This window comes from Mauremys mutica, chromosome 10 (assembly GCF_020497125.1).
Source record: "Mauremys mutica isolate MM-2020 ecotype Southern chromosome 10, ASM2049712v1, whole genome shotgun sequence".
Taxonomy (NCBI): Eukaryota; Metazoa; Chordata; order Testudines; family Geoemydidae; genus Mauremys; species Mauremys mutica.
This window is the reverse complement of record NC_059081.1, coordinates 62,364,724-62,374,158: the sequence shown is the minus strand read 5'-3', so window position 1 is coordinate 62,374,158 and position 9,435 is coordinate 62,364,724.

Sequence of the window (9,435 nt, the reverse complement as noted above, 5' to 3'; positions counted from 1 at the left end):
TTAAGATGTAAAATAACTTAATTCTTATTTACAAACTACTGTTTGCCAGTAAGTTATTTCATGTTTTTGCCTATGACAAGTTGAACTTGTCGGCAGTAGATGTAAAAATTGCATATTTCCTTATTGTAAGGAAAAACGACAGCAGTGACATCGATTAACTGTCACATCTAGTAATGGGTGAATATCATGTAGCTCCAGCTAGTGCATACCAGAGTTTACAAGGCTTTGCATGGCTCTGCACAATATAATACGGCTGAAGCCCTCCCCAGCTCCTTCTCTGCCTATGACCTAGTTACAGACAAACACACAATTTCATCACACCTGCAGGGCCCCCAGCCTGACTGCTGCTTGCTACCGCCCACCTCTTTGAGGCTCTGCGGCCTTGACTGGTAATCTCCCAGTTACAGTGGGAGGCTCCAGAGAGGTTAGTGGAGCAAGGGAAGATAGTTAAATTGCCTGCCAATGAGATCTGTTCGTCTGTGGAATCATTTGCCATGGAATGTGCTGGAAACCCCACCCATTCCACATTTAACCCCTACTGGACACTACACTTGAAGATATGCAATATGGAAAAATCCTGCACTGGCTGGGGAATGGAGTAGATTACCTTGTATTCCCCTCCCACCACCCAAAACCTCTGGATTCTCTGGCCATGGCTGTGGAAGTTGAGAGGTAAGGTGAGGGGTTGGAGTAGAGACCCCAAAAGTACAGATTTCCATGTGGCCACATAGGCATAAAGCTCCCAGGTTTGCGTGGCTGACCCTTTGTACAGTGCAGAAAAGCGGTAGGCTTCTTACAGAACAAACAAGCAGGTGGTATTTTACCCTCTAATATTAGGTGGGACTTATGAGAAGTAATAGCAATCAACAGGAAGCAGATGAGATGGAGAATTATAGCAATGAGATCATGAAGTCATTCGTTTTAGGCATGTGCACATCTTGCTGGCTTCATTCTGAGGGATTATGAATTGTGAGGATTGCAGAAGACTTGAAGGGATCTGAGTGGCAGACATGTAGAGGGTGGGCACAGTAGGTTTGGAAAAGGAGATTCAAATCTGGTCTGCAAACCCCAAGTTTTCTCTAGAACACAAAACTTGCATTTTTGTAGGAGTAGGAGACCGCTAATTAGCAACCGCTAATGCCTGTCCTTGTAGGCTGAAATGATATCTGCGATACGGCCTGTTTCTCTGACGTCTTCAGCAGTTAGATGTAAACAAGAATAGTAAAACAGACTTTGTACCCAAAGACGGTACATAATGGCAACTATAAAACGAGCAGGGACCAGAATATGACTTTAGTTACGTCAGTGTAAACCCTACTGACCGACCTAACAGGCTCAGAAGCCAACCAAACAGATGCTCAAAGAGCTGGTTAAGAAAGTGAATTAACTTAATACAGGCAGGGGGATACTCAATCCCAAATTTGACCAGCTAGTAGCATAGTCCAGGTTAATCTAGGGAGCAGCATTGACGTTATGGAGCGCCACTCATTTGAAACATGGCTCTCTGAGCTGCTAGTTACATGTATCTAGGGCCTGTTATAGGAGTCCATGGCCTATTCCCAAAGTGCATTAGAGAGCTGGGTTCATTTCAACCTGTGTAACCGTTCTTGCGGGGCTGCTCACTATATCCACGCTAAAGCCATTGCAAGAGAAACACAGGAAAATGTTGAAATCGGAATCGTCGCGCCATCTGGTTCATGACTGAGTGATACATTAGCAGCCCCCTGCCGCAAGTGGGAGGGTCACACAAAGATTGAGTTCAACAGCCTACCTAGACAAACACCAATACTAGGAACGCTCCTAGCAGCTCCACCGTGCAGTGACAAGCAACTCACAATAAGAGGAGGACAAGAAATCAAATACACTTTATAGAGTCCAGGTAGTGTTAATGTCTAGGCACTACAATGCCCAGGCCTAGGGCCCCAGCTCCTGGAGTCATGTGATGAGCACAGAATCTTAGCTTTCATTTAAAAAAATATCCCATTTGGTTATGATAAAAGCCTTAAAAACGTGGCCTGAATGTGACTGATGCAGTAATAACTGCCTGAGTCTGCAGCCAGCCTGAGACAACAGCTGAGAGGGGTGAACTGCCCCAGGCATCACAAAAGACGGTTACTCACCTGTAGTAACTGTTGTTCTTCGAGATGTGTTGCTCCTATCCATTCCAGTTAGGTGTGCGCGCCGTGCGTGCACGGCTCTTCGGAACATTTTTACCCTAGCAACACTCGGTGGGTCGGCTGGGCGCCCCCTGGAGTGGCGCCACTATGGCGCAGGATATATACCCCTGCCGACCCATCCGCTCCTCAGTTCCTTCTTGCCGGCTACTCTGACAGTGGGGAAGGAGGGCAGGTCTGGAATGGATAGGAGCAACACATCTCTAAGAACAACAGTTACTACAGGTGAGTAACCGTCTTTTCTTCTTTGAGTGATTGCTCCTATGCATTCCAGTTAGGTGATTCCCAAGCCTTACGTAGGCGGTGGGGTCGGAGTTAGATGTTGCAGAATGCAAACTGCTAAGCCAAAGGCTGCATCAGCTATGGACTCTTGGACCAATGAGTCAAAAGTGTGGATCGAGGACCAGGGAGTTGCACGACACATCCCCTGAAAGGGTATGTGAGCCAGGAAGGCAGCAGAGAAGCCTGAGCCCTGGTGGAATGTGCAGTAAGATGGCTCCATGGAACATGGGCCAAAAATCCAGGAGGTGCGGATGCACAACGTCATTGAATATGAAATCCTCTAGGAGGAGACAGGTAAGCCCTTCGTCCGGTATGCCGGTACGACAACGGTTTGGGGGCATTACGAGAGGGCTCTGTCCGCCAGATATAGATTGCGGACGCCCTACAGACGTCGAAGGAGTGCAATTGTTGTTCTCCTTGCAATGAGAGTGGCTTCGGAAAGAAGACCTGAAGGAAGACATCCTGGTAGATATAAAAGGCCGACACCTCCTTAGGGAGGCAGGGCGGACGTGGTAAGAACTGCCCTTGTCCTAGAGGAACACATTATACTGTGGGCCTATTGTGAGAGCCTGAATCTCGGAGACTCGTCTGGCCGTTTGAAAGGCTACAGGAAAACCGTCTCTCAGGACAGGTATATCAATGAGCATGCTGAGATTGGCTCAAATAGGGCAGGCATAGACTGGTTAGAACCAGGTTGAGGACCCAGGTTTATGGCGGGGCCCCACTTGGGGGGTATAAACGCTCCAAGCCCTGAGGAACCTGATGGAATGGATCGGGACCTCGGCGGGAGAAACATTGCGTGTTTCGAAGCAGCAGGAGAAACGCGTCCACTTGGCCAGATACATTAACCGAGTGGAAGATTTTCTACCACCCCGGAGGGTCTGGGCAAAGAGGGTTGGCTACCGACAAGCGATCACGATCAGGTGCGCTCTGTCCCTGCGGAGTTTTAGCAGGACCCTGTGAACCAGCGGGAACAGTGTAAAGGCGTACAGCAGATGGCTGATCCACGGCCTCAGGGAAACCCCCCCAAGACCGAGCCTGGGGAGAGGCCTTGGAACGAGGAGAACTTCTTTCTCTCTTCGTTCTCGCGAGAGCGAGGAGGCTATGCGGGAAAAGCTCCACGTCCGGAAAATGGAATGGATAATGTCTGGAGGAAACGACCACTTGCGAGACAGGAAGGATCTGCTGAGGCGATCCGCCAGCTGAGACGCCTGGTACACAAGGCAGACCGGTCTCAGCTCTCGGACATTGATGTGTAAGGCCATCTCTCGCGCCAACCGAAGGCCGTGAGTGCGAAGCCGAGCCAGGGGAGCACCCAGCCGAGAGATGGGGTGTCTGTCCGGAGGGACCCCGAGGGGTGAATGGAACAGCCTCCATGGATACACCAGGGAGGGCGCTGACTCCCGGTCGAGGGAGCCTAGGATGCTCGGGGGGAACGAGACGACCACGAGTATGGTATCTCTGCCCGGGTGGTACACCCAGGTGAGCCACAATTGAAGTGGACGGAGGCGAAGCCTGGCATGTTCGGTTACAAACGTGCAGACAGCCGTGTGACTCAGGAAACCTAGGCAAGTGCGAGCCAAAGTTGTCGGGAAGGACCGTAGGCCTTGTACAATCGTTACCCTCGCCTGAAACCGAGGCTGAGGTAAGCAGGCTCTGGAGAGACTGGAGGCCAGGGCGGCCCCAATGAATTCTATTCCCTGTGTGGGAATGAGAGTGGATTTTTCCATTGATCATCAGGCCTAGACACGGGAATAGGTCCGTGTCGATGCCCACTGGTAACTTGGGCCTGGTGGTCCCTTGAATGAGCCAATCGTCTAGATACGGAGAACGTGTATCCGACGGTGGCGAAGGGACGCGGCGACTACAGCCATGCACTTTGCATACACTTGGGCTGTATAGAGGCCAACCGGGAGGGCCGTATACTGGAAACGACGGTAGGCCCCAAACGAGGGCACCTTCTGTGTGGAGAAGAAATAGTGATGTGAAACATGCGCCCTGCATATGGAGGCGGCGTACCAGTTTCCGGGATCCAAGGATGGGATTGACGTCCCCCCTGGGTACCGTGCGGAACTTATCTGCATCGTGACTTGTCACGGTCCCGCAGGTCTAGGATAGGTCTGAGACCTCCCTTCGCCTAGGGGATAGGTTTCGTCCTTAGGTACCTCCTGTACCTTTGGGGTCCGGATTGACGCCCACGACCGCGTAAGCCACGCCCGCTGGCAAAGTACTGACTTTGGCAAGGCGCAGGGAAAGAGCGGATACGCTGGGGACGGCAATGTCGGTTCTGAATTACCGGCGTGTGTATGCCGACAGAGAGAGAGCTCAAAGCGACCCTGCTGCCGCTTTGCCGCTTAGGGCCAGTGTTTCCAGGGAACAGGCCTTTGTCATTGAAGGGCAAGTCCTGTACAGTGTGCCGCAGCTGCGAGGGAAGGCTCGATAACTGGAGCCATCTTGTGGCCACCCCCGAGGCCAGAGCGGGAATTCTGAAGAACCGCCTCTGTAAATTTGGCTGCCACCCATAGTAGTGGCTAAGCAGGGCTTGCCAGTCTGCCACACGAAGTTGCAGGGCCCCCGCCGAGTATATCTTACGGCCCAGTAAGACCATACGCCTAGCCTCCTTAGATATAGGGGCTGGTGCGTTTGGATTAGAGGAGGGCCCGAGGAGTATGTTCCTGCCCCCCCTATCCGGGGAGGAGGAAGAAGAAAGGCCAGGGAGAAGCGGGTCCTGTGTGGGCTCGCGCTCCTGGACGACCTCCTGATCCGGCGGGATCGGGGAGCCCGGTGGATGAACCGGGGCTTGCTCCATACCGGTCGGAGGGGGACAGCTAATTGTCACCTCTGGCACCCAGAGCTCCGACGGAGCGGAGCGAGATGGGATCACTGGTACGCCGCTGGCGTGGTAGGACACCCAAGGCGTCCAGAATGACCACTGATAGGTCTCCTGGAAGACTCTGGAGGGCCCATCGGAAAACAGAGTCCTACGCATAGGAAGCGTCCACACGGAACGACACTGATGCGTGTCTGGATGGCCCTGGAGGAGCTGAAAAGCCCATGGTAGAGTCTGCGTCTGTAACTGACATCACTCGACGCTGCGCCCGGGATCGGTACCGGGATGGATCGGTGCTGCGGGACGCTGACCGGTGCCGCGAGTACTACTGGTACCGACCTGGAGAACGGTGCCGAGACTGAGAGCAGCGTCGGGACCTCGATCGGCGGGACCGAGAACATCTGCGGGACCGTGATCGTAAACGGTGCCGCTCTGCGGTGCCGACGGAGGGTGGACTGATCAAGGCAGGCTTGCCGATTGACTATGTAACCCGCACCGGCGGTGCCGGGGGTTGAGGCAGTGCAGGCTCTGCCCTCGCCAGCAACTCCCTCGCTGTGGAAATGTTTCCGGCGTGGAGGGAATAGTGAGCTCGACCACAGCTCGCACCACAGACGCCACTTCATAGCGAGCTCGACCACGGGCCGTACCGGGGAGCGTTCCCGCACCGGACTCGACGGCTTTGTCTGGCCGGAGTTAATGGTGCGGGTATTGTCGGTGCTGCGGCAGACATCGGTGTCGGGTGGTCCGACTGAGCATCGCGCTCGGCTGCGGAGCAGGCAGCTCGGACGCAGCTTCAGAGCGAGCTCGACCACGGTCCGTACCGGGGAGCTTGCCAGCACCGGACTCGACGGTCCTTACCTGGCCGGAGTTGATGGTGCGGATATCGTCGGTGCACAGCAGACATCGGTGCCGGGCGATCCGACTGAGCATAGCGCTCGGCTGCGGAGCAGGCGGCTCGGACGCAGCTTCCTAGCGAGCCCGACCATGGTTAGTACCGGGGAGCTTACTGGCACCGGACTCGACGGCTCTTGCCTGGCCGGAGTTAATGGTGCGGATAGTGCCGGTGCCGCGGCAGACATCGGTGCCGGGCAATCCGACTGAGCATCGCGCTCGGCTGCGGAGCAGGCAGCTCGGATGCAGCTTCAGAGTGAGCTCGACCGCGGTCCGTACCGGGGAGCTAGCCAGCACCGGACTCGACGGTCCTTACCTGGCCAGAGTTGATGGTGCGGATATCGTCGGTGCCGCGGCAGACGTCGGTGCCGGGCGATCCGACTGAGCATAACGCTCGGCTGCGGAGCAGGCGGCTCGGACGCAGCTTCAGAGCGAGCTCGACCACGGTCCGTACCGGGGAGCTTTCCAGCACCGGACTCGACGGCTCTTGCCTGGCCGGAGTTAATGGTGCGGATATTGTCGGGGCCGCGGCAGACATCGGTGCCGGGCGAGCCGACTGAGCATCGCGCTCGGCTGCGGAGCAGGCGGCTCGGACGCAGCTTCGTAGCGAGCTCGACCACGGTTCGTACCGGGGAGCTTTCCAGCACCGGACTCGACAGCTCTTGCCTGGCCGGAGTTAATGGTGCGGATATTGTCGGTGCCGTGGCAGACATCGGTGCCGGGCGATCCGACTGAGCATCGCGCTCAGCTGCGGAGCAGGGACGTCGGCGACGGTCGGTGCCGAGGGAGCGCTCCTTGAAGATTAACCAGCGCTTGGCACCGAGAGCGGAGGAGCAAGAGCTGCCTCCCTCAGGAGCTGCTTGAGGGGAAAGTCCCGCTCCCCTTTGTTCTCAGATGAAAGGCCTCACAAAAGCGGCACTTATCTGTGTAGTGAGATTCCTCGAGGCACTTAAGAGAGGATCTCTTGTCGGCAGCGGCTTATGGCCGGCCGAGCATTACACAACCCTGTGGACCGGGCATCGGACCCGGTACCGGGTGAGGGGAAGGGGATAAACCCCGAACCCCTGTAAAATAAATACTATTCTACAAACAAAATAAAGTTAACTACAACTGTAAACAGAACGAGAGAAACTACGAGTAGCTAGGGAAGTGGAGGTCAGTTAAGCTGCGCTCCACTGTTCCAACTGGCCGTCACGGGCGGGAAGAAGGAACTGAGGAGCGGATGGGTCGGCAGGGGTATATATCCTGCGCCATAGCGGCGCCACTCCAGGGGGCGCCCAGCCGACCCACCGAGTGTTGCTAGGGTAAAAATGTTCCGAAGAGCCGTGCACGCGCAGCGCGCACACCTAACTGGAATGCATAGGAGCAATCACTCGAAGAAGAACAGGGTGTTAACATCAAACCGTACCGCTGTAAGGCCCCTCACCACCACCATCCAAGCAAGGGGGCTCTGTGTAGAAAGCCCAGCCACTCCCCCAGCTATATCTTGGCCGCAGTGGTAAGCACTGGGAGCCCCTGCAGCCATTCATGCAGGGGAGAAGCAGTGACCCCTGCCACTCTCCACAGAATGCTGGTGATGGGAGAAGGTGGCCCACATAAGGTGAGGGGTGGGCCCGTAGCAGAGCAGGCCAAGCACTCACAGCTCTCCTCTGTCCTCCATCAGATTTGGTGGTGCTCAGCTCTTCTGAAAACCCAGCCCAAGGTACCGAAACCCCTGCTGGGGCTCCCGGAAGCCAGGAAGGTCAAACCCTGCAGCACTGGTTCCCCAAAGCCCAGCAGACTAGCCCAGGGGCCATTACCACTGAGGGTCTGGCTTCGCTGCAGAGGTAGCCGGGTTAGCAGGCACATTGCAAAGCCCTACCTGAGTTACTGCATGCTCACCGGTGCTGCAATTCCCTGTGTGCTGCTAGGACTTCTGGGGGACAACCCATGATTCTTAGCACCGCAGGAAACTGAGCTGCTGTAGGATTCCTGCCCAGTGAATTATGGGAGAACTTGTCTGTCCTTCTGGGCACACGGGGGGAATTATGGGAAGGCACTGGAGTGGTTGAACCATATTGGAATGGTTGAACCTGGGGTCTCACTGCAATATGTGTGGGTTATGCACCCAACTGTAGGCAAAACTCTGGCTTAAGCCTGTAGCCCAGGGCAGATCAGCTAGCCCAGGTTGAAAGCACCACCACCAACCACACTCAAGTCAGAGATTTGTGTGTGTAGACAACACCTGAGACAGAGCTCAGGTTAACTCTGCAGTGAAGACACGCCCTGAGAAACTAGGAAACTCAAGGGCCATCACACTTTATATTGTCTACTGGGCAAATTGAAACCGTGTGGTGAGTCTGAATGACTCACTCAAGGCAGTATTGTCCAAAATCTGTGATTGCTTTCCAAGTGTGCATGCCGCAACCACAGCCAGTGATAGGCAATGGGCAGTAATCAGAGCAATACGTTTGGAAAGATGCTTTAGTAGCACAGAATACTATGAGAAGGAAGAGAATGACACTAGAGATTAGTGCCTCTTACAGTGTGCCTTCCAAAGACAGAAGAAAAGTTGCTATTTTTAAAATATAAAGCCATGCTATTTAAATTCATCCCCCCACATGCAGTGATTTTAACAGCCAGGGGGTTGATTTCAGAGAAGCACGTGGTCAGTCATTTACTTTGGGCAGAATTTTTTTGTTTTGTTCTTGGCCTGTATTTTGCCCAGATCTGCTCTAAGGTTTTAGGGAATCACATGACCTCGACCTGGGAGGTAGTTTTGCTGGAGAGCTGCAAACTGGCTTTTCTAGAAGCTGACATCCTACTCGGCCCGTAGCCCTTGAGCTGCACAGGGACTGTAGTGAGTGTTGCAATGACATCGAGGCACTTATTTTTCTTTATATTGAAGCTATTTCTTCCCTTCTGGAATGTTGTTTGGGACTGTCCGTTATAGAGCAACCAGTGGAGGCTGGAAATGGAAGACTAACAAGTACAAAGTTGGTTGGTCGCAGTTACACATATTGGGGTCAGAGAGGCAGGAACTGGGCCCATGTTTGCACTGGAGTAACTCCACTGACCTCAGTGTGATAAGGAACCGTGTAACAAAGAGGCGAATCAGGCCCAGTTCACTCTGCTTACTTGCTAAAAACAGCTGGTGGCCTTTGGTTTTCGGTGTGGTTTTTTTGTAAGCAGTTAACTCAGACCCACCTTGTTTAATGTTAGCGTTAACAAAGTCCTCTGCTCTTAACACCCCATTCTTAAAGACAGGGAGAGGTTCCC